This window comes from Diorhabda sublineata, chromosome 11 (assembly GCF_026230105.1).
Source record: "Diorhabda sublineata isolate icDioSubl1.1 chromosome 11, icDioSubl1.1, whole genome shotgun sequence".
In the NCBI taxonomy this organism is placed as follows: domain Eukaryota; kingdom Metazoa; phylum Arthropoda; class Insecta; order Coleoptera; family Chrysomelidae; genus Diorhabda; species Diorhabda sublineata.
Genome location: NC_079484.1, coordinates 8,407,354 through 8,431,314, shown reverse-complemented (window position 1 = coordinate 8,431,314; position 23,961 = coordinate 8,407,354). Strand labels below are relative to the sequence as shown.

Genomic DNA, 23,961 nt, shown 5'->3' with positions numbered 1-23,961 from the left:
TGTAAAATATTGAGCCTTTAACTAATTCTGAACGTGGAGTAGGTAGGTAAAGATAGCCGTGTAATGCCCTTTCTGAAATTGGAGAAGCGTGCTTACGAATTAGGCAAACTAATTAAATGACGAATAAGGAACAAAGAGTCAGAATTTTCAAAGTACCTGTAGTGAGCCTTGCTGTTCAATCCGAGTAAATATCTAACATCTAAATTGAGTCCCACCACACGTACCCCAAAACTGAAGGGCATATCGGAGATGCGACTCAATAAAAGCATAATAAACTTTTGAGGAGATAGATAAGTTCAGTTCTTTGGAAACTAATCTCAGCGCAAAACAGGAAGAATTACCTAAGACTATAATAAGAAACCAAGGGAGAAATATATTTTTAGATGAAACATATATCATGGAGGGAAATATACCAGATAAATTTTGGTAAAATGAATCTGTTACTGATTTAAATCCACCATCTGGAAGGCGACGCAGACTGATGATAGTACACATCTCCAGTTTAAACGGTTTTGTTCAAGGAGGTTTATTGACTTTTTTATCTACTTGTTCCGGTGACTACCATGAGGACATGTCTTTGAAGAATGGTTCGAACTAATGATACGTCTTCTTTCCAAGAACTGAATAATAGTAATGGTTGATGCAAGTTATGACTCGAAACTTCTAGAAAATTGCTCACAACCAAGTGGTTAAAGTGAACTGTATTATTTGTGTTCCCTTCGAGGAGAGAAATTTAAAAACTATGAATTGGACCTGGTGTTTTGATATTTTTGAGTGAAGCAATAGCGTCTGAGATTTATCTATGTATTGTAGGCGCCACCTCAGGAATTTGGACAAGATTGCAAGAAATGTTCATGTCATTATCGGTCTCTTCAAGTACCTTATATAGATTTTTAATATGTTACTGGAACCGGTTACGGACATTCTGTTTCATAATAGGGCGTCCAAAGCTTTTCATATATTGAGCCGAGGACTGAAGCTTTTATGCTTGTTGTTAATCTGCTTGTAGAATTCACGCATTTCGTTGCCACGATGCAGTTTTTCGAGCTCAAGCAGCGTCCTATCTTGAATATTCTATTATTAAACACCTCATGCTTTTAGAATAGTCACATTTATTTTCCAGCCAGTCATTTATTCTCCTATTAAGATTAATTTTTCCACTTTTTAGTTTGATTAGCAATAAAAGAAAAGAAAACGTACTAAAAGGAGAATCTACGAATCAGTACTAATATTCATCTAAGAGACAAAAGACAAAAAGATACTGAGAAAAATAGCGGGGGTGTGGAAACTGAATAATATAAGGAGAATTAAACGTAGTGAGTTCAGTGCAAACAATCGGGCAACAACAAATGAGATGGTTTGGACAAAGTGTGAGAATGAATGAGGATAGAACAATTAAAGTGATATAGAAAATCGAAACAAACAAAAAAAGAGAAGAGGCAGACTCAGAAAGAAATGGAATAGAGGAGTAGCAGAAAGGAGAGACTCAACTGCAGACGGGCTAAACAGGAAATAAATGGAGAAGAAATATCCCCTCCACAACTACACCTATGGTAGAAGACATTGCAGATAAGTTAGTGAGTGGGTAATTATAAACCTATATTTTTTTCCGAATTAATGTATTTACATTCTTATAACAACATTTAACCTTTGTAGATATTCTTAGCGTAACAGTAAACAGTAGCTAGACAACATTTGAACTAATTGGTGAAAATTTAGTTCCTTTATCCATTTATCTTAATCAAGTGACAAGAATTTTTTCTGATCGCTAATGGAAAGTTTTCAATAAAATTGATGGAATACTTGCTTACTCTTGACGTAATTTCGTAATGAATATATTCTTGGAGCAAAATAAACAATGAACAAATTTTCTTATCAATCCTCATATTTCTAATTTCCAATAATACGGAAAAACATTTAGAAGAGCTCTTGAGCCGATGGCTTCAGTTACTAATTAATTATTCTTTTGTGTGACTTACTCTAAAGTTAATGATGACTCAACTATTTTTCGTTTCAAACATCCTGTACGATACAAATGCTGAGAAGGAAATTGGATTTTGTGCAAAGGTCACATCCGTTATTGAAAATGACACGTAGATTCTACGTACGGGATCTGTTTATTTAGGATAACGGAGTTTGCGGAAAATTATGGTTATGGGAAGATTCTGGATCGGCAGATTTTTGTGACTAAAGCAGGTTATGTTTTCACTCCGGAAACAATTTGATAAGATTTGTTACAGAAAGACAATACGATAAAAGATAACAAAAAGTATTTTGAAATTGTTTGAATCGAAAGAAGGAGGATAAATCATTTGGATCGAGTGATTCTTCTGTAAGATAATTTTAAGATGTATTGATGTATGTTTTAGAACCAAGGATAGTGGAGAGGTCACATAATAATCAAAATTCGATTAACTATTCAAAAGTTTCATATAAGGTTGCCGTGACACTCGAATAAATACAAAATATGAAAGTGAACTAAGTCGATAGGAGCAACGTAGCTAGGCTAGAGTCAACCAAGGCTTCGTTCGCTTAAATGCCTGCTGGACGATTGATTCGGTCAACACTTCGTTCAAAGGATTATGTTATTTGCACTACCTTAGGTAAGTAAGTTAATAATCAAAGTAGATAAGAAAAACGTGAGCATTCTAAATAAACATACACCAAGCGAGAATGAAGAAGAAGAAATTAAGAACAGGTATTACGAAGAAATGGAAAGAGTGTTTAACACGTTGCCAAAGCAAGTACAGTATACATAAATAAACGATTGATAATGGGAGAATATTGATAAACTTTGCAACAGAGATGGGACTTGTTATTGCTAACACAAAATTCCAACACAGGAAGATTCATGGTTAACCCAAACGCTCAGTATTATAACCAAATAGATAATTGTCTGATTCAAAGCCAAGCTCATTAATAAGGTTATCGAGAAGCAGATGCAGACAGCGATAATTTATTAGTAATAGCGAAAATCAAACAAAAACTACAAATAAGGAGGAAACAAAATAACGGTCTCGATAAAAATTTTCAAAAGGAGAAAATCAACAACCAACAATCAACAATCAACAAACAAAAATAAGATATGCAGAAGAAATTGGAAAAACGCTAACTCAAATAGAGAGCCTTAACATAAATGATAAATGGAAACACATCGAGGAAACCATAATGAAAGCCATGGATATAATAATACAAAAGAGAGCAAAAAATAAAAGAAGGAATGGTTGGACAAAGAATGTAAGAAAAAATTGTAAACAGGAAACATGAGCTTTCGAATACTTTTGTCTTCATCGTCTGGAAAATAATTACTTAAGATTTCCGGTGATATTTGATAGATACTATCAAAAATAAAATTTCGACTGGCGATGATAGCAAAGAACGAGAATAAAAAGTTTTATTATCTAATAGCAAGAGAAAGAGATTGAGAGAGAGAGAGAGAGAGACAGATAGTGGTAATACGATAATCTTTTCTGATAGTGAAATTCCACTAATACTCTATTTTTAATATCAACTCTATGGTTCACTTGCACGCAATGAAATCGAAGACGAAATACTATTGAAATATATGTGTTTATGTATTCCTTCTTCTAAAGATTATCGTTGCGTGTTTGAGGATTTTGAAATCCAATTTCCAGGAATATTACGGATCTTTCCAATTTCTGCCGAATGGATTTCTCTTGAAAGTGGTAACCAGATCCAAACACGGGTATTATAATATTCTTATTAATTTGTCGTCAATTATTCTAAAATTTAGTTTGCAATATGTGCCAAATCAGTGAACACAGTAAATAATTGTCTCAAAGTTGTTTCATAATAACTTTTCCAATTTCTCGTGAATGGAAATGAGAAACGGTGTTTTTAATAACAGCATGATATTGCTTTTGAAGCAGCTCCTTACTACTTTGACAATTTAATAATTCGAAATTTCCTAACAAATTGTCCGGAGTCCAAATTACCGTAAAATCGATTCATTATATCTGACATTCTGCCATCTCGAATTACGATACTGAGATACAATTTGAGTTTGTGATACTAAAATTTGATAATTTGACGACTAAAAGACTTGAGAATTAGAAATGGCAGAAAAAATCTGTTTGAAAATAATTGGATGAGTTTATCAACTCCGTAATAAATTCGAATAATTATTGTAAAGTTCTCCATTCTTGCACTATTCAACAAACGGAGTAAAGATTAATAAGTGGTTGGCATCGGCTTTGTTGGATAGTTATTCGTTTTACAAGGGTTAAAAAGCAAATTTTTCATACGAATGTATATTAACACCAGCATGAAAAAGTATACGAGTAACTCACAAGGTTTTTCTACGGCAACAAATCTCTAATTTTTAGCATATTTATAGGAAGTTGTTGCTTTGTGGCTGGAGTTTATAACTAACAGAATCTGGTGTGTAACTTTAAGCACATTTGGACTAGAAGAAAAATCTCCATGTCTTTTGATACATACTAAGTATTGATCTGAATCTATCAAGATAATTGTGGAGGTTCTACGGAAACAATACCGTGTATATTTTTCAGACTCAAGGAGCTTCATTTGCATGAGCCCAACTTATTGATGCCCAATCTGTCTCGTACATTTTTCATTTTGTAGATAGTGGTTGTAAGATCTATTTAAAAAGGCAATTAGTTTAATTAATTTATTATACTGTCCAATATCAAGCTTCATGGCCAGAGTGGCTTTTAACATAGAAAATTGGGACCACAATGTTGATGAGCAATTTTCATGTGGACAGAAAAGAACTTTCTACGCAACTGATCTTATTTTATAGTATACAGAGGATAAGTTTTTGGTTAAAATTTTAATATGTTTTTTCAATTTCTCATGTCTTAGAGACCTTTTACATATGTTTATGTTTGTAAATCGTCTTCATTTTAGGTTTCTTATGTTCTAAAATTAGTTTTTCTATAATTTTTGAGAGACAGATAAAAATTTGATGTTCCGACTATCGTCTTTTTCAAAATAAAATAGTTTGTTCAAATTTTTATATACAAATACATACAAATTTCAATATGTATATTTAATTTTAGTAGTTAATTTAAAAATTCAAAAACGTAGCCACGTAACAGCTTTAATTTGATTTTTATAGTGGTTACAGCATACCTCTGTATTACATAACCACATTTCTTTCTTTAGTTTATTTTTTCTAAGATAACTTTCATACGTTTTTGTTACTAAAATCAAGTTATCTTGAAATCTGTTCTGATTGAAAATTGATTTTGAAACCAAGAAAAAAATTGAGGTTAATACCTATATTAAAATATAACTTGACAACTTGCATAATAATATTAATCAATAGATCACCTGAAATATGAATATTACAATTTGGTTTAATCACAATAAATTATTTATTCTTAGTTGTTATTTTTTCATAAGTAGAAACCATCAATTAAATTATTCATACTTGCATGTGAACCGTTCATCAAAATTATCTCTTTCGTGTATTTAATTCCGTTTCAAGAATTTTTGATTATTTGTTATTGAAAGTATGTTTTTAGATATTACATGGCTTGTTAATGCAGTTTTATTTATCGTATTGATGATCCGTCAATTCATTGTCTAAATAATGAGAGATTTGTCTTATGTAAACAGCAACACAATCATTATTCATATAATTACAAAAGAAGTAATATTTGTATATAGTTTGATATAGTTCGAAATTTTTGAGTTGGTAATACCATTAATGAATATAAAAAACAGAATCGGATCTAGATTTGAGCCTTGTCGGATACCACTACTGATTAGTAGATTTGTAGATATACTTTTGATAGATTAGACAAAATATTCAATAATGTATACGAGGATATATTGAAAAATTCTTAGCCAACTTAAGAGCCAAACAAAATTAGAATGTCAAAATATTTTATTACTCAACACATTCTCCTCTTAATTGGATACATTTATTACAGCGAACCTACAACGTCTCTAGACCTTTAAAAAAATGTTTCTTCTTGCTCTACAAACCAGTCCTCCACAGCTCTTATTACCTCCTCGTTGGAAGAAAATTTATGACCTTTCAAACTTTCTTTTAGTTGAAAAAAGAGATGATAGTCGGACGGGGCCAAATCTGGTGAATAAGGGGTATGTTCTAGTAATTCAAACCCTAAATCACGAATTTTTTGCATGGCAACATGAGATTTGTGTGCAGGGGCGTTGTCCTGCAAAAACAAAACACTTTTGGGTAGCGTTCCGCGTCTTTCCTCTTTAATTTTCTCCCATAGAGTGGTCAGTAATGTCGAATAGTAATCTCTAGTCATTGTTTCACCATTATCCGAATAATTAATCATGATTACTCCATGGCAATCGCAAAAAACTGAAGCAAGAACTTTCCCAACAGATTTTTGGACACGAAACTTCTGAGGTCTTGGAGAACCAGAGTGTCGCCTTTCCATCGATTGTTGCTTTGTTTCTGGATCGTAGAAATGTACCCAAGTCTCATACACAGCAACAATTCGGTTTAAGAAGTCTACATCGTTTCCAAATCGAGCACAGATTGAATGTGATGCTTCTACCCTTGCACGCTTTTGGTCAACACTCAAACATTTGGGGATTTATTTTGCAGCAATTTACCTCTTTTGAAGCTTGCAGTCCAATTTTTCACCGTCGCATACGAAGGACAATGATCACCAAGGGTATTAAGCACATCTAAGTAAATTTGCTTACCTCTTAACCCTTTTAAATGCAAGTACTCCAATTTTACGATTTCCACAACTTCGCTGGACATCTTTTTTCTTTCAATTTATTGGGTAACTCTGTTTTACTTCTTTGACGTCAAACTTTACACTGACACTTCTTATATCTCTTCTGAATAATTACTTATTAGATTTTTTGTAATGGTGGTGGAATGGCCAACCAAATAAAAGAAAAACGTACCCATTCGATATCGCACTCTTAGATTTCCAATATTGCTATCGCTACGACATTTTCCCAATGGTACAAAATTTTGGATGATGTCCAAAATGCCATCTCGTGATAAACTCTTGTATAAATTTAACGCACTACTCTCGATATTATTTATTTATTAATAACTTAAGTTAACTATAGTTGTCTGGTTTCAACAGTAATTTGTATTAAACCTTGTTTTAGACTAAAACTGATTTAACACATTCTTAAAAAGTTCTGATTAAAACAAAGTTTTTGTTTGAAGCAAACTGTTGATGATAATTGTTTTCATTACATGTATGTTTGTAAGTACATTTGAGAGTATATCAAGTAAAAAAATGAAAGAATTTCGTCAATGGAGGAGGCAGTGCGAGCATCGACTCTCCTGAATTAAGGATATTCAATGCGATATGTTGCTGGTTTGCCACGAAGACATAATTCCAGCATCAGTAGTATAGCGAGGCATCATAATGAAACGGATTCTTATCATCGAAGACCAGGACAAGGGCGAAAACGTTATACTAATCAAATTTATTATCGTTTTTTGAGACAACGTGCTTGCAGAAACAGGAGAGACCCCAGCAATCTGCTAAAAAAATTAATTATTAGATATCATCTCGAACGGGTAAAAGACGTTAACATGAAGCAGGGTTAAGCAACAGAAAAAAATTCTTGCTCACCAGAGAACACAAACAGACTAAATTTTGCAAGACTACTTCAGAATTGGACAATCAACGATTGGAACCGGGTTCTGTTCTCCGATGAAACTAGATTTAGCTTTCACATATCTTCTAAAGCACCTTTTGGCGGTGGATCTAAAATGTTTTGGGGAGAAATATGCTTAGATGCTCGTACGGAATTGGTCCCTGTACGTACGAGGTCTATGAATTCCCAATATTACTTAGATAACATTACTGTCGAATATGTAATGCCTTTTGCTCCGTTTTTTATACATGCAGGACAACGCTCGTCCCCACGTGGCTAGACAGTTTATTGGTTACTTACATGGTATCAGTATCCTTTTATTATAGTCGTGATATAAATCGTATAGAACATCTAAGGGACTATCTCAATAAGAAGATTCGAAGTCGTAGTCACACTGTTTCTAATCACAACCAACTCATTTGCTATCAAGCATGCCGCGACGCATTAATGCAGTGATAAGAAGTAGAGGAGGGCCTACGCGGTATTAGGGTTCATCCATATTCATTTATTCACTCACATTTATGCATTTCCAGCAAGAACAAACTTTTATGGAAAAAATGAGGCAAATTAAGGTTATGTTAAGGTCATATTCGACTAATTTGTAGCTGCTCATTATTATTTCAATGTAACTTAGTTTTATTTTTTGTTTGTATTGTTGTAAATATTTAGATTATTTCAAGTTATGTGTTAAATTTGTCCAGGAGTATATTTTACTCAAACATAAATGGTTTTTACTGGTTTAGTATTGGAAATTTCCACTGTAGATGGCTAAGATGATTACATTATTGATTCAAAATAAAAATTTATTCGTTCGAATTTAAGAAAGCGACATCATATTTCTACTTCAATAAAAAGTGAAAACGTTTTGTCATTACTACATCTATTATGTGAAAAGTCAAATAGGTGTGGGAATAAACCGTTTTAAGAGAAACGATAATTGAATTATTTCCATTAGCTTTCAATGATTTTGGAAGGTATGGTAGTAATACCATTTTCAAACGAGTCATTAATTTGTGATGGTAAGATATTAAGTACTACATCATGTGAAATTAAGAATATTTCTATAGATAGTTCATCTACACCACAGGAAGATCTAGTTTAATTACTGCGACTAGTTTTTATAAATATAAATGTATTTCTAAATATTTTAAGTTCACAATTTTCGACATTTTTTTTCTGGAGGAACCATAATTTGCTGGTGAACTTTGACATTGCAGTAATATCTTCACATAAATTATTTACTTTATAAACAAAAAACTATTATCATTCCTAAACATTTATAATAAACTGTTTGAGTTGAAATGACGCATAAAGGCAGGTATAATTCTAGTATAATATCCGTCTCAATGTAACCCCACAAACACGTAATTCCTCTGGTAAATAATCGGTACCTGGTACACATAATTCTGCAACGTTATTAATGTTCAAAGATTACTTTGTTTTGTTTTATATTGCATGCGTTTTGTTGGAATAAATGTCTGTCATTATTACAAATCGATTCAAAATTCCTAATAAAGTGGTCGCTTTGAATAAATGATTTATAATACATTTCCATGATATTCAAGGATATTTCAGAATTTATTATTCGTTTTTCAATATTAATCTGTTATTTTCGTTCCAGCGGTAAATAAATAATGAATTGTGAAATTTAAAACTTGATTTTGTGTTGAGAATATATATTGTTACGAACGAGCTCGCGAAATGGATCCTTATTCCGGCCTTTCCCAGCTACAATGAAACTTTAAAATTCGGCGAATTCGCGCAGCTTCTTTAATATTTTTCATAAATGGCGGAAGCGCTTCTGATGTATCCTTTTAAAACTCTTTATTATAGTGGACAGGTTATTTACACTATTTCTTCTAAATAATTTCTAGAAAAGTCTATGCATTTATTTCTTTTGTTTCTTTTTGTTCTAGAACATTGTAGAATTGTATTTGTTGTATGTATAGTTTATGTAGCGCAGTTTAGTTTCAAATAAATAGTCGTAGCGAAAAGAACGAATTAGTGAAACTAATCGCAGAAATTATTTGAGTAATATTTACAAGTAAATTATTAGTGAGTTAAGTGTATTGTATAGTGTATAAATCGAAAATTGCCTTCTAGTTATTTACTTTGAAATAAGTTTGTCAACAATACATAACCTCAATGAAAAGTATGTACACTTCGTGTTATTTATCACAGGGAAACGTTGAGAACCGCAGGATGATTAAAGGATATAGTGGAAAAGAAAAATCGCTATATAGTGAACGTCTGACAACATAATGTGATTGGTTGATAACAAACCCGTTACTCTTCCGCAGGAATGTTATATAAAGATTGTGGTGACGGGTTTTGTCGTGCTAGTAACTCTCAGAACGAAAACCAATGGTTTCGACAGTATTGTTGCAGCAAACTTTTGGGAAAGGCATTGTTTCCTGAGGATCAACTATTCACCACATTTGTTTGTTCTTACATCACCGGAAATCTACCTATGTGGTATGTTGAATGAAAAGTCTTCGGGGCTACAGACCTATTGAGAACTATCAATGATTTACGTAAAAAGTTCGTCCCCCTTTTTCAAGACAAATCGTAATCTCTGTTATGTGTTCAAAGATCTGCGGGACATTTATGAACCACGCGAAAGCGGAAATTTTTATAATGTCGGTCATCAAAGAATGTTATCACAGATCTCACTTTGTAAAACCATAATCGGTTTACAAAGGTAGATGAGGGACCCTTCATTTAGAATTGTATAGAGTAGCAAAAATAATTTTAGTAATATCAAATACGAAGATGGAGTTGTTCGAAATCACTAGCATCACATTATTCTTCCTAAAAATCACTATCGCTTAGATCCATTACATTTTTTTTTAAACTGGTACGTGTTGCATATATTGGTGTTCAATTATTTTCACTTGATTTATGGAATTTCACCAATTCTCGGTGCTAATGTTTGAACATTCTTTCATAATCAGTTCCACAACGTAGGAGGAATTTTTGGGTGAAGTATTATTACTAAGCTCGAATTTCTGGAACCGTTGGTGATATTCGTACTGAATTACTGTTTACACCAACACTCACAATTACACTGTCTGACGCGCGTTTCGATTACCAAGTTATCGTCTTCAGAGACTGAAGGTAAACTGTAGTGTAATTGTTAGTGTTGGTGTAGTGGTGGTGTAAACAGTGTATTCAATATGAAGTGTTATTAGTTTTTGTCTTTTTTTTACTTTGAACCATATTAATTCCCCCACCCCTATGTAATATGCATATGCGTTTTCCTCTGGAATGGGATGGTTTTGTGTTACATTTCAAATAATCTATCTAGTCTTTACGAACAGTATTGTGGTTGTCAAACCATGTTTCATTCAAGTAATAGATTTGTCTTAATTTATCATATTACGATACTCCCTATTTCTTATTATATAGTCATTTCTCCACCTATCAAACTACTACTTTCCACTACTGTTTTTCTGTGTTCGTATCGAACATACCTCAAGGATATGTTTCGTTTTCAATTCTGCAAGAATACCTTGAAGATTTGGTATTATATTTGATGCGAAAATACTGTATATTGTTTCCCATATTAGATACAACCTTGATACAACCTTAAGTTTGATTCTCGGAAACATTCCTTTTTCATCTCATTGTGACACTTTGCCTTGCAATTTTGTAGTCTGAGAAGTATTTGTTGAAAAAGTGTTTCTTGGATAGGATCTCTTCTGGACATTCCTCGACTACAAGTTAATTAAAAACAGTTAAAATAATTTTTTGAGCACCTGTTGATAGATGTTGCCTTCTATTTTCAATTGTTTGGCCTCTCAGTGTACTAAAACATTACGGAATCTTCAAATTGACTTGTGGATATTGATCTTGGAGCCACGATTGCCACATTGTTCACAAAATTTTTATTTAATAATAATAATTTGACCTCTAGTACACTTTATTAAAATATTATTTGATTTGTTTACCAGTTTTATTTAGGAATTTGAAAGGATTAATTTTTTGTGTATTGTTGTTGTTTATCCATACTTTTCAATGATTCACTGATTCTGAAACTTGAATATTGTAATGCAGACTTGGACAATTTGTTTACTATTCAGTTCGCAGTGTGGTGTATTATTATTATTAAAAATTGTCTTTATTTTCTATTCTAATTCCCTAGATACATTTCATCTAATAGATTAACAAATAAATACGTTGGCCGTTATTCTGGCGATACGCTTAGATGTCATATGTATGTCTAAATGCAATGTTGTGGTTCCTTGCAACGGGGAATCATCCACAAGTTTGATTTAGGTACAATAGCTCTGTCCCTGATAAATAGTTTTGACTCCCAGAATTTTTCGGCTGAATATCCCTGAAAAGGCGCTGAAAAGCAGGGTTTCAAAAATCGATCGAGTTTTCAGTTTTCGAGAAGGCAACATGGATGACCTTGATTATAATTGTGGAAGATTTAATTTACGATGATTTAGGTATTAAATTTGGAATTTTACAATCAAACTATGTGATTAGTGAACCATGCAGAAGCCTACAACCACTACCGTGGATATCTCCTGCGCGAATTGCGTCTTTGAGTTTTTCTCGAAGATCTTTTGGCAGACAATAATTGTAAAAGTTTGTTGAAATTTTTGTTACTAAGTCTTTGACAGTGGGTATAACGGATATGTCATGTAACCACGAGGTTCTAGGAAGTTTTGGGTAGCATGAATATTTAATATGCGGAGGCAATTGCTTTGTACCGCCTGCAGGGTGCGGAAATTTTGTTTGGAACTTATCTAGTAGATTGGGGCTGCGTTTGTTAAAATGGGTCTAATGATTTGTTTGTAAAATAAAAGTTTGTTTTGTGTTGTGAGTTTACTGTGTTCACAAATGAGAGGGTATATTGCAATTTTAACTTTTTGTAATTGTTTAGCGATGTGGGCGTTAGTATTTGTGTTTCCTTGCACCCTAGGTATTTTAGGGTACTGCTGGGCAGGATAGTTTGTTTATTTATGTTTAGCTGTGATTGCAATGGGCTGCTTTTCTAGCTAAACATCTGAGTAACAAGTACTCTGATTTTGAGGCATTTATAGCTAGTTTATTGCTTTGAAAATATTGTTTAAATGTGTTTGGATGATTTTGAGTGCGTGATCGGGATGTTTCGCCGATGCTACACAAAAGTGTCGTCAGAGTACATGACTGTTAGGATTTGTTGGGAACTGGGTAGGTCATATGTATGGAATACAACAAAGGTGATAAAACTGACCCTTGCGGTACTCCAGCATTTATGGGGTATGGTCCCTCCATGTCTTAATTATTTTTAATCTAAAATTTTCTGTTGGTTGAACAGGAATGCTAAATTTTAATTAAATAATTTAGTATGTTTAAATTTAAGAATTTATAAATTAAACCCTCGATACATACGGAGTCAAGGCTTTTTGGATATAGATAGCGACCATGATGGACTTGTTTTTATCCTGGAAGCTCTCTTTAATATAACTAAAAACTCTTATTATTTGAGCCGTCGTATTATGTTCTGTAAGTTCTGTAATCTTTTGAAAATTACTTTATCTACTATCTTTGCAATATTATTGAGTAGAGATATAGGTCTGTAACTGTCCACATAGCATGGCTGTTTATTAGCTTTGATAATGGGAACGATGTTGGCAATTTTGAGCTTATCGGGGTGGTGTCTTGTTTTTAAAACATAAATTACGATATGTGCAAGTTGCACTAGAGCTTTTTTGGGTAAATTTTTGATATTCGCTATGTCATCTGTACCCGCAGCAGTTTTGTTTTTGAATTGAAAAATTATGTTATATACTCCATTACAGGTTGTAAGGTACTTTGAATTCGGTGTATTTAATGTGTTTACGTGGCTAAGTATTATATTTGTGGTGTTATCGTGATATTTATGTGGGGTATGCTATTTACAATGTTTTCTTGGAAGTACTCTTCAAATTTCTCTGCAATTTCAGTCATTTCGTTACAGCGCGATCGTTTTTTGTTAGTTTATTTGGTTTGTTTTTGGAATGTCTTGCAATTTTTCACAAGGAATTATTTTCTGGTTTCAATTTATTAAAAAATGTTGCCCAATTATTGTTCCTCTATTCTTCGATTATATTATTTATTGTATGTTTGCCATCTTTTGCGTATTTTATTTTTATCATGTATTATGTTAGTGATGTAGTCAGGAAGGGTATCATTGATTAGGGGTTTACGTTAAAGGGTAGTGGATAGATTTATAGCTGTTACCTCTTGTAAATTTGCGATGACGTCACTTAAATGTTCAATATTTTCATTTATAAATTTTATAAATTTGACGCAGCCTATGGTGCTGTTTGCATAAAGAAAATGGGTAGGATCGTCAGTAAAAATATGTTACAGTCAGAATTATCGCAGAAATTTATTTGGATGCTTTGCGTATCGATCCCATTATGGGTTTCGACAGTTTAAATCCCCCATCAACAATACTTTATTGTGAGTTATCATAATATTGAAAAAACTGTTTCGTTAAATCTAGTGTTTGTTTTAAAATAATAAGTTTTCAGTATCTATTGTATATTTTGGCGCATAAAATAATTATAGTATTAGTATTGATTAAATTTAAGCGGTCTCGTAAAATTTTCTTATCGATATTCACTAAACATTGTGGCTACATCACTGTTCAAGATAATAAACTGTCTCCTCCGACATTCTTCATTAGTCTACGCTTTTACGGAAACCTTGCACGATTACACATTCCTCAACAACCTTAATAATCTACGAACACTGTGATTTTAACAATTTAAAGATGGAAACCGTTGGAAGAGACTTTCAGGTATTATAATCAAGTAGATAGATTTTTTTAAACTGTCCACGTAAACGAAGAATGAATATAGTTTGAGAAAAACGCTTTGAATTTATATGATGTATTCAATTATGATTACCTATGATTTACTGATTGAAGAAATAAAGTATATTCTTCTACCTTTAAGTATAAAGTTTCAAAGCTTAAGGAAATTCACTTTTCTTGTCAAATTTATAATACAAGATCAACAGGTAAAACTATGAGCTTGCTTACAACTGAGAATTCAATATCAGAAATCAAAGGAGGAATTAAGGGAGAAAATGCAGTAAATTTCCCCCAAAAAACGGAATTATCGAGGTATGCAACAGAAGTGGAGAAGGCACTGGTACTTCAGGAGCTTTTGAAAGAATGTAGTCATCAATACTCTGTTAATCTCTTGATCAATATGTGAATTGAAAAACTGATAATTACAAATAAGCGCCTCAAACTTTTTTATGTAGACACATCAAAGCAGTCCACCATCAGACGTCTGTCGTGTTCGGCTACTTTACCCAGACACCAGTCACCACTATAAGTTCATATCCGTGGTTCGTGCGACTGCGACGCTCCGTATCATTCGTAACTTTCTCGACAAGGCAGAATTAAAATGTCCTCGGCCACCCCCGACTTCAAAAATAACTGATTGTAAATAGGTATCAATAGTATCATCAATTTCGTTTGTTGTGCTAAAGCTTTTGATTTGAAGTTTTAGTTATTTTCCTATTTTATATGTCTATGTATCGCTGTTTCAAACTTATTAAGATCCAAAGATATCTTGAGGGTAGCGAAGCGAAGCTAAATATATGGGAGAGTCTTAAGAAAATTTTTTGGATGTATACAAGTAGAATATGGTTAGATGCATGTAAGAAAGACTTACAGAAGTTAGAGATAGCACAATGCAGTCGTGAACAAAAGGATGTAGATAAAAGCAGTGAGAGTCTTCAAGTCATGGGCCTATAAGACTTTTTATGTTTTAAAATCCTCACTGGTGTTAACTGGCAGTTGTTCAGTACGACTGAAGCATTGGTATCTTATCAGTGTAAATGTAACAAGTTTAGATTTCAACACTTTGGCTTTTATTTCCCATTTATTTAACTATGCTTTTATAATATATAAACCGTTTTTTAAATTTATGGTTGCTATTTCTGGTTTGACAATAAAGACAACTAAAATAAAAACGCTAACAGCAAATGAGAAAATGGATGTTAGAGGGCTGAACATTTTTAATCTGTTGAGATAAGGATGTGCCAACTCGGGACGAGGATACTTCAGGTAAATGGAAAGGTAGTTCGACTAGATAATACAACTCGTAACGGATTCATTGAGAATATTACTTGGACCTATAATCTACTTTGTAAAGTTGGAAAATCCAAAGATTAAAACCTAGATCTAAATTCTAAATCATTTAAACTACATTTAAGATCAGGTAGGTACAAAAAAATATACAATAGAGAAATGAGTCTTTGAAATTTGCGGAAGCCAAAATTTGTAAAATATATAATAATAACATAATAATTGCAATTGGTTAGGTTAGGTTAGTCAAATAAATTATAAGAATAAAAATTTGTGTAACAGGTCTCTTATAGATACCAAATGTAATATTTTTGTGCGTTTTGTTATGTGTTTAGGATGCAAAATATTTTAGTGAGAGAGATTGTTACAAAATGTAGACAAAATCTTGTAAAAACTAAGAAATAAATATAAAAATAACTAAATAAAAATACAAATGAAATAAAATTTCAATATACAGAAGAAAACCACAACGAGTAACAAAATTACAGGTAATAGTAATAGGTAATAATTAGTATATAAGTCTATAACAAAAATTAAACTAGTATGCGGCATACCCGGAATTAAATATTATTTAACTTTCCATAAATATGGTCTCAAATTATTGCAGAATGCGGGAAAAAATGATATCGATTTGATTTCAATTGGCAAATGATTGTGCATTTTTTGCATTGTAAAATATTGAGCCCTTAACTAAGTCTGAACGTGTAGTGGGTAGGAAAAGGTCGTCGTTCTTAAGTGGATAGCTGTGCAACGACCATTCTCAAATTAGACAAGGGTGAATAAGGAATTTTTAATATTTTATAAAGAAGTTTCTGCAGTGAGCTCTGCTGTTCAAACCGAGTAAATATCTAGTAACTTTCTTTTGTAGTTTGAAGATTCGCTCAAATTGAGTCGCACCCACGTACCCCAGAAGAGAGATGCCACTCAATAAGGGCATAATAAACTGTTAAGGAGGTGGATAAGTTCAGTTCTTTGGAAACTGATCTCAGAGCAAAACAGGAAGAACTTAATTTTTAGATGAGGTGGCAATATGTAACTCCCATTTCAAGCAATTATTCACAACAAGCTCTAAGAATTTTACAGATTCAACGAGGAGAAACTAGAGTCGTCTACGAATAAAATATTTTACCACAGATGTCTAGATAGACGATGTCTTTTATAAACAGAAGAAACAAAATAGGGCATTGTACTGAGCCTTGGGACATTCCACATTCTATTGTCTTGCAAGTGAACATCGTTGTATCAACCCTTACAAGCTGACGACTTCTGTTGGTAAGGTATGACTTAAGCCATGCGAAAGGCGTTTAACTCAAATTCACTGCAAATATAGTTTTTATTTTTGTTTTTCATCTCATAATTAAAACCTCGAGCTGGATAATCTTCCGTCACGAGTTGTCTAATCTTCACGACAACCACGATCACGAGTTGGTACAGAAGTTGTAACAGAAGTTAAAATTTTATGGCGGGTATAAAATCACGCGCACGCTCCTTTGGAGATAAAATGAAATGAGAGGAATTCCAGAACATAAACGAGAAACATGATCTCTTCATCATGTGAAAATAATGCAGAGAACCAGTCCTATTATTAAAAGAAAAAGAAGATGACTTCCAAATGTTAGTTGATAGTATGCCATGGAACAATAATAAGTCGATGTTTGGTTATTTGGTTTTATTTGATCCCTGTTACAAAAAGTTACTGTTTTAGATTAAAATTGAATAAATAATTCAAATATTATCAGGTTTACTTAAGTTTTAGATAAATTGCATTGTTTGGGCCGATTTCACTTAGATGAAGCTAGTTTAATAAAAATTATCAATTTATTGTAATAATTGATATTGATATCTTAAATTTAAATGCTAGTAAACATTGACCTTGATAACAGAAGTTGTACAAAGGAGGGGTTTCTATGTTAACCCTTTAAAATTCATTGTTTCACAGATATCCATCTAAAGTATCTCTATCAGCGCCTCTTTTTAGTATATTAAAAATATCATGAAGATCCGGATATTTTCTTAAATCTTTTATAAATCGATGAGTTAAACATACCTAGGGAATAGTTTTTTATCATTCTAATTTCAATTGTGAAATCCATATAAACACTTAAGAAAATGATCCACTTTGTTGTAAAACGATTTTTATTTTTTTATTCCTACATTCATAAGATGCGATTCCGTTCCGTATCCTCCTTCCGTTTTTAAATTTTCTCCGTTTTTTCTTGAATAACTTAATTTGAAAAGGCTGAATAAATAGAATATGTAAACGCTTTGATAAAGTGCCATTATCAGCAACCGAATCGATTCCGTATTCTAATCTATAATTCAAATAAAACCTTTTTCGCTGATTTTTGACAACAGTGCCGTTGTAGAAATTTCAATTCTCATTTATTTCGCACATTTTTTTTTTCGCGTTTTTGTATTCAGTATGGGCGTTAATCTATTCAAGATCGTAACGATGACGATAATTTTCATCAGCTACATGACAAAATTGAAAATAAAAATGTCAGTATTTTCAGATGATTTAGCTTTCGACGCATTTTGAATAATTACAGCCGAATGTACTTGATTGAACAACTGCTGGAGCATACTAATAAAATAATTCTGAAAAAAATCCGGTCAAATTGAATATAAAAATACGTTGGTAATAATTTGCTTGAAAAAGCATATTTCAAATATGAATAATAATGATTCCACTTTATAGTTATATTTGTAACAAAAGTTGTAAGGAGATGGATCATGCCTTTAACCTTGGCGACCATGCAACTATTTATACAAGTCAGTATTAGAACGAGGATAGCCGCAGTGGCCACCATCTAGGGCGTCTTTCCATTATATCAGTCGTTTTTGATGTTCCATCCTGGTAGCGTTGCGAAAATGGAGGAAAGCGTGTTTTGCTCAATTTTTAAAAGAAGTTGTATGCTCCAACTGACATCGTTAATTACGAATGGAATTCGTTCGGGTTTTGTCGTAATTTTTTGTACAGGCATTCTAGCGGGGAAACTAAGCAAAATTGGAAAAAATGTTTCAGACAAAAGTTCTGCGAAATCTTATGCTCTAAGGCTGTCATTTTCTTTTTTCCCGAGGACGCATAGTTTTCATGAAAAACTGATTTTAAAAAATTTTTTGTGCCCCCTAGCAGAAAAAGTTTCGGACAAAAGTTATTGGAAATTTTGTATTCTATATCTTTGCTATTTACTTTTTTCCCCGGAAAAGTACAGTTTTCCAGAAAATGCAAGAAATGAGTTTTGAAATCGCCCTCTAGCGTCTTAACTATGTAACGTACTATAAAATGTGCAATGGCAAAGTTATTATTTTTAATAAAATACTAACCATTAATTCAGTAGCTTTCATTCATTATTTCAGTTCATTATTAATTAATTAAGATTAAGATTAAGATTAAGATTAAGATTTGTAAGCATAAATAAATTTGGAATGAAAATCAATAAATTTCAATTTCTATATGATTAGTTTAGTAGACGCGGGAGCCTCCTTAAAGAGAAAATAATCTCTTGCCATACTCCCACTCGAATAGTTCAGTCTTTAGTTCTGAAAGTTGTTCAAATAAATTGTGATAATATTGTTGAGAGCTGCAGCCATTCCGGATTTCCTCAAATAAGTTTAATTTTTTATCTCTGGTATATTTGAACTTGTAGTAGTTCTAATTATATCGCTGCTTTGTGTTCATTACACCCGATTTTTAAGAAAGTGTTTTCTGAGTTTTCATCTCATTCTTTTATTCAAATTTCGTTTTGTTTGTGCCTCAGTTTGCATGGATATCATCAGATGTTATAGGAATTCCAACTTGATCTATCTCCCAACAAGACATAGAGCTATGAAGTCTTATATTCAGATAATTTGATTTGACTACAGAAATACAAACGAATCGGATTGAAATAGTGGAGCCGAGCGAGCGACTGGTCGAATATAAGGTGCTGAACATCGTCTTCTGCAAGCATTCATCTGTAATATTCCATACAGTTTCTGTTCTTCTTTGATTGTAACTATGTCTACATATAGTGCTCAGTTTTCCTGATAAGCTTTAGAACAGTTAAAAAAAATTGCCAGTAGAAACATTGGATGAGAAACTTAATGGTAATGTTAACTTCGACAGAACAACCGGTTAGTTATCTGGATATTTAAGATGAAGAACTCTCTATTGCAACTGCGAAAACAGCATTGTCTATAATGCAGATTTAAATGCATACACGTGATGAAAATGCCGACTAAAACAATAATTTGGAAGAAAGAGATGTCAGCTCCTCGTTTGAAGACATGTAGAATCCGATTTATTACGATGGTATGTAATAATAAAACCGGCTTGCCATAGGAAAAACTAAGAACCTTCGGTACTTTAAAAGAATTCGAAAATAACCAGTTATCTACATAAATCATAAGAAGACGTGGATGGACCGAAGCATTCTTGTTAAATAGTATAACACCATATTTATCACTAAAATTAAAGGACAACAAATCGAGACTAGGAGCTTTGGAAATGTTTTGCTAAGTATTGAGATGACGCCAAAGCACTCCTCGAACCTTTAGCTATACAAAGAAAATTGCAACTTTAAGGTATTGTTGTTTTATCCGAATGTAACTAATCGATAGACCAAGGAAACTAAGCTTTAAACGGTACCACGGAAAATCATTGCTACGTATCTTGCTTGGGTATGTAAATGACAAAGAAATACATAGAAAATATGTCAACAAAATATTGGAATTACGTCAAGAAGAACACCCTGAAAAAAGGTTGGAATAAGACTTTTTATCATATTTATCAATTGCCTGAATGCAATGCATATGAATTTGATTTTGCTTGGATACCTTTTTTTAATAAAAATAATTAATTTGATTTTAATTGCGATAAAATTAATACACTGTAAGAAATAATAATGTCCACTGAAGCTGTCAAAAATGTTGTTACTTTCTGTTGTTATTTGTTATTAAATTAGAATTTAGTTTCTATCTAGTAAACAACAAACAGAACATTTTTTACGTAAGTGCAATTAATTACGTTCAAATTCAAAAGCGGAGCTATTGTGAACATAAACATTCAGTTTATAGTGTAATTAATGACTAGAGGTGAACAATAATGTAGATTGGAGAAAATTAATGAAAAACTGTACAAATTTTATTATACAGAAATGAAGTAAATATTCATATTTTTAATTATTTGTTAAATTTTAACCAACAAATATTTTATTGTAATTGTAATATTCTAAAGTTGTTAATTCGTTTGACTGATTCGGTGAACTATGTTTAATATAAGAATTTCGTTACTGAAACTTAAGCATATTTTCAGTTAGTGCTAAACTTACAATCACGCTGGTAAGATTTTTTTCCAATTTTAATTAACTCATGTGTATTTTCGTATCCTCTTTCCTCTAGGCATTTTTAAATAATTCAAACTCACTATTAAAATATTTTTGCTACCGACAATTTCATAACGTTTCGTAAATTTCATGAACCACGTTGTTCTCACGAGCTTTCAACAGACGTGTTTTGATCTGACATTACACCTCCATCAGCGTGTCCGCGCCGTTCACATGCACGAATGCTACTGAAAATGGAAAATGGGAAATTTAGGAACATCTGCGCTTTGAAGGACACGCGGAAAATGCAATGCAGGAGATGATGAGGGATGCTATTGGGAGATACGTTGGGACGCAGCGTTACAACATTGGAAAATAAACGTGGTCATCATCATCAATTAAACCTCTAAATATATAAATATAGAATTTTTGTTTTACGATAATTTGACTATTCGTTACTTTCAGATGGAAAGTTTTCAGTTTGTGCCTTTAGAAACAAGAATTTGGTACCTGTTAAACAAATTTGTATGGAATTTAGTAATTAGAGAAATGTGAAGAAACCTTTGGATACATAAAACTTATATTTAGTTTTAACCTTCTTCGTTTCTAGTTTAGGTTTTTGGTTATATGTCTATGTGGGACTCTAGTGTATATAGTATATTGTTACATTTAGTTGATTAAGTTGATTTTAGCGCAGTATTCGGATTTGTAATAGTTACTTTCCATTTTTAGAAAAACTGATTATTAGTTGTCGACTTTAAAATGTTCATCATCTTCACACACTTTTTACTCTACCACTACACCAACGCTGACAATTACATTGTCTGACCTACCACAAGTTGTGGTGAAATGATTCTTCATATTCGCTGGAAAGTTTTCTATATATATTTTCTATAATTATCTTTCATAATTTTCTTCAAAAATTTCAGAATACTTATTTTCCAGAATCAATTCCGATGAATTATTTTCATATTTTAAAAATATTTAGTAAGTTTTTTATATACTGGAACTTATTTAGATCTGTTCAACCTACTCATTTCCTCTTAAATAATTTCTAATCGTTTTTCCGTTTCCTTCCTAACTTTATTTTTTTCCGCAGCTCTGCAGCTGCCAAATTGGATAAGATGTGAGGCAGAAAGTCACAATCAAACCATTAACCTGGAAGATTTATTATGTTTCAGTTTCCGAGGACTGCATATTAAACAATCAGTTTTTTAACATCTAAATCAATTATATATTTTAGAATGTCCACCGTCTCCAGTTAACCCTCACATCACTAAATATGATGTTTTACGATTCCTGGGATTGTATGTCCCACTAGTTTCCGAGATCGTATGTCCCATTGGTACGTATTTCAGTCAGCATCATGACAAGACAAAAAACACATTCCAAGCTACATAGATTGTCTTTTTGGTACACTGGTGACATCTTGGTCAAAATTTATCATAAATTTTTGATGTTTGGTCTACATCTACTGCTAAGACGTCTCTTTACGGTAGCCTACTCTATGCTTTTTCTATCATGTCCAATACCATAAATACAAGCTGTATTTTCTCATTGTGATTTTGTTAAAACATAATCCATAAACTCATAACTGACGTCATTAAATCGTAAAAAAATTTACGCTACCATTTCATACATTAACGGTCGAGATTATATGTGGCTATGAATGTATTTCATGACAACAAGACAATGCTAGAACCACCTTAGTATCTCGCCAAAAATTCTTTATCACCACGAGCCAAATTATCTTCGGAAAAACCAGAGGTGCTCTTTCGATTCCTCATATACGTTCCGAAACAAGCAAAAATTTACCATCAAATTCACAGTCGTGAAAAAGCGATCGACGCAAATACAAACCTCCTGGGAACGAATTGTATATGCTAATTCTTATACAATTTTTTCTCCAAGAGTACCATCTCCCTTCTCAAGTTCTTTGCCTCAATGAATATTCAAACCATATACTTATCCAGTTTTTGCATCGCTTTTTTTCTTCACTGGTTTCATAAGGAGATACTGCTTCAGGCTTGAACGTCCTCTGAACTTGATTATAGTTTCAAGCAACCAATAATATCACCTAACGTTTCTAAACAACCATCGGGCTTCTCTGGATCTGCATAATAGATTTTTGATAAAATTAGAGTACAACGGCCTCTACTAAAGGCCTTTTTTATAATGCTGGTTTAAGATAATTATAAAAGTAATTATAAAATTCTGGTACTCAGTTATAATCGCAGGTTGGATCCATGAATCTGCATAATTTCATTGGCATCAGCTTTATGTATATTCTTTTTCAGGAGGTGTAGAAGTTTGTTCGTAGAATCAACAATATGAATAAACAAAATTCTAGAAAATATTTTCAAAAACTCAAATTTCCTTCTCAAAAGGAATTTGTTTTATGGTATTAAAAGTAGTTACAGAGGGCCTCCACACTATACATGTTTGGACTGAGGAAGGAGGGAGTTGTTTTGTTTCTCATTCACCTTCTTTTTCCACGACTCCTTCTGAATCCAGATCACCTGATAGATTATCATCTTTTACATTCCCTCATCAGAAGAGAAGATTTTTCCCAAAGGTACTTAAGGATGAGACAAATATTCTCATAAATATGAGGTTCACTGATACAAAAATTGTTTATTATTCACTTATCCAATATTCTTTCAAATCTTTCCATATCTAAGCACTACACAAGATCGTTTCATTAATTACTGATCACTTGTTTTCCGTAACAAGATAACCAAACATCTAATGATCGGGAAAACTTGAAATAGGTTAGAAAACAACTATTTGGGTGTACCATATTTGGCGATTCTTCTACGAAAATATAAAAAACACTTAAACTGACATAGCGCGTGCTTTTCAGGACGTATGTGGTTGCATATTTCCTATCCTAACGCAAAGAATATACAGCCTTCTTCCACCAGTTTGTTAGAACCTTCCAAAAAATGCCTAGTGCAGAATTGCTCTTGGCTT

At 32.5% G+C, this 23,961-nt stretch overlaps 1 protein-coding gene across 14 annotated transcripts in view; it reads right to left on the bottom strand.

The window, feature by feature from the left end:
- LOC130450233 (disks large 1 tumor suppressor protein) overlaps positions 1 to 23,961 on the bottom strand; it is a 1,338,131-nt gene that overhangs the window by 400,387 nt on the left and 913,783 nt on the right. Inside the window, exon 1 of one of the 14 annotated variants that reach the window (XM_056788523.1) lies at positions 20,995 to 21,238. The exons of the other annotated variants lie outside the window; for them this stretch is intronic. The gene's annotated coding sequence lies outside the window, so the exon portion shown is untranslated. Of the gene's footprint in view, positions 1 to 20,994; positions 21,239 to 23,961 lie in introns of those variants that run through there. 14 annotated transcript variants of the gene reach the window in all.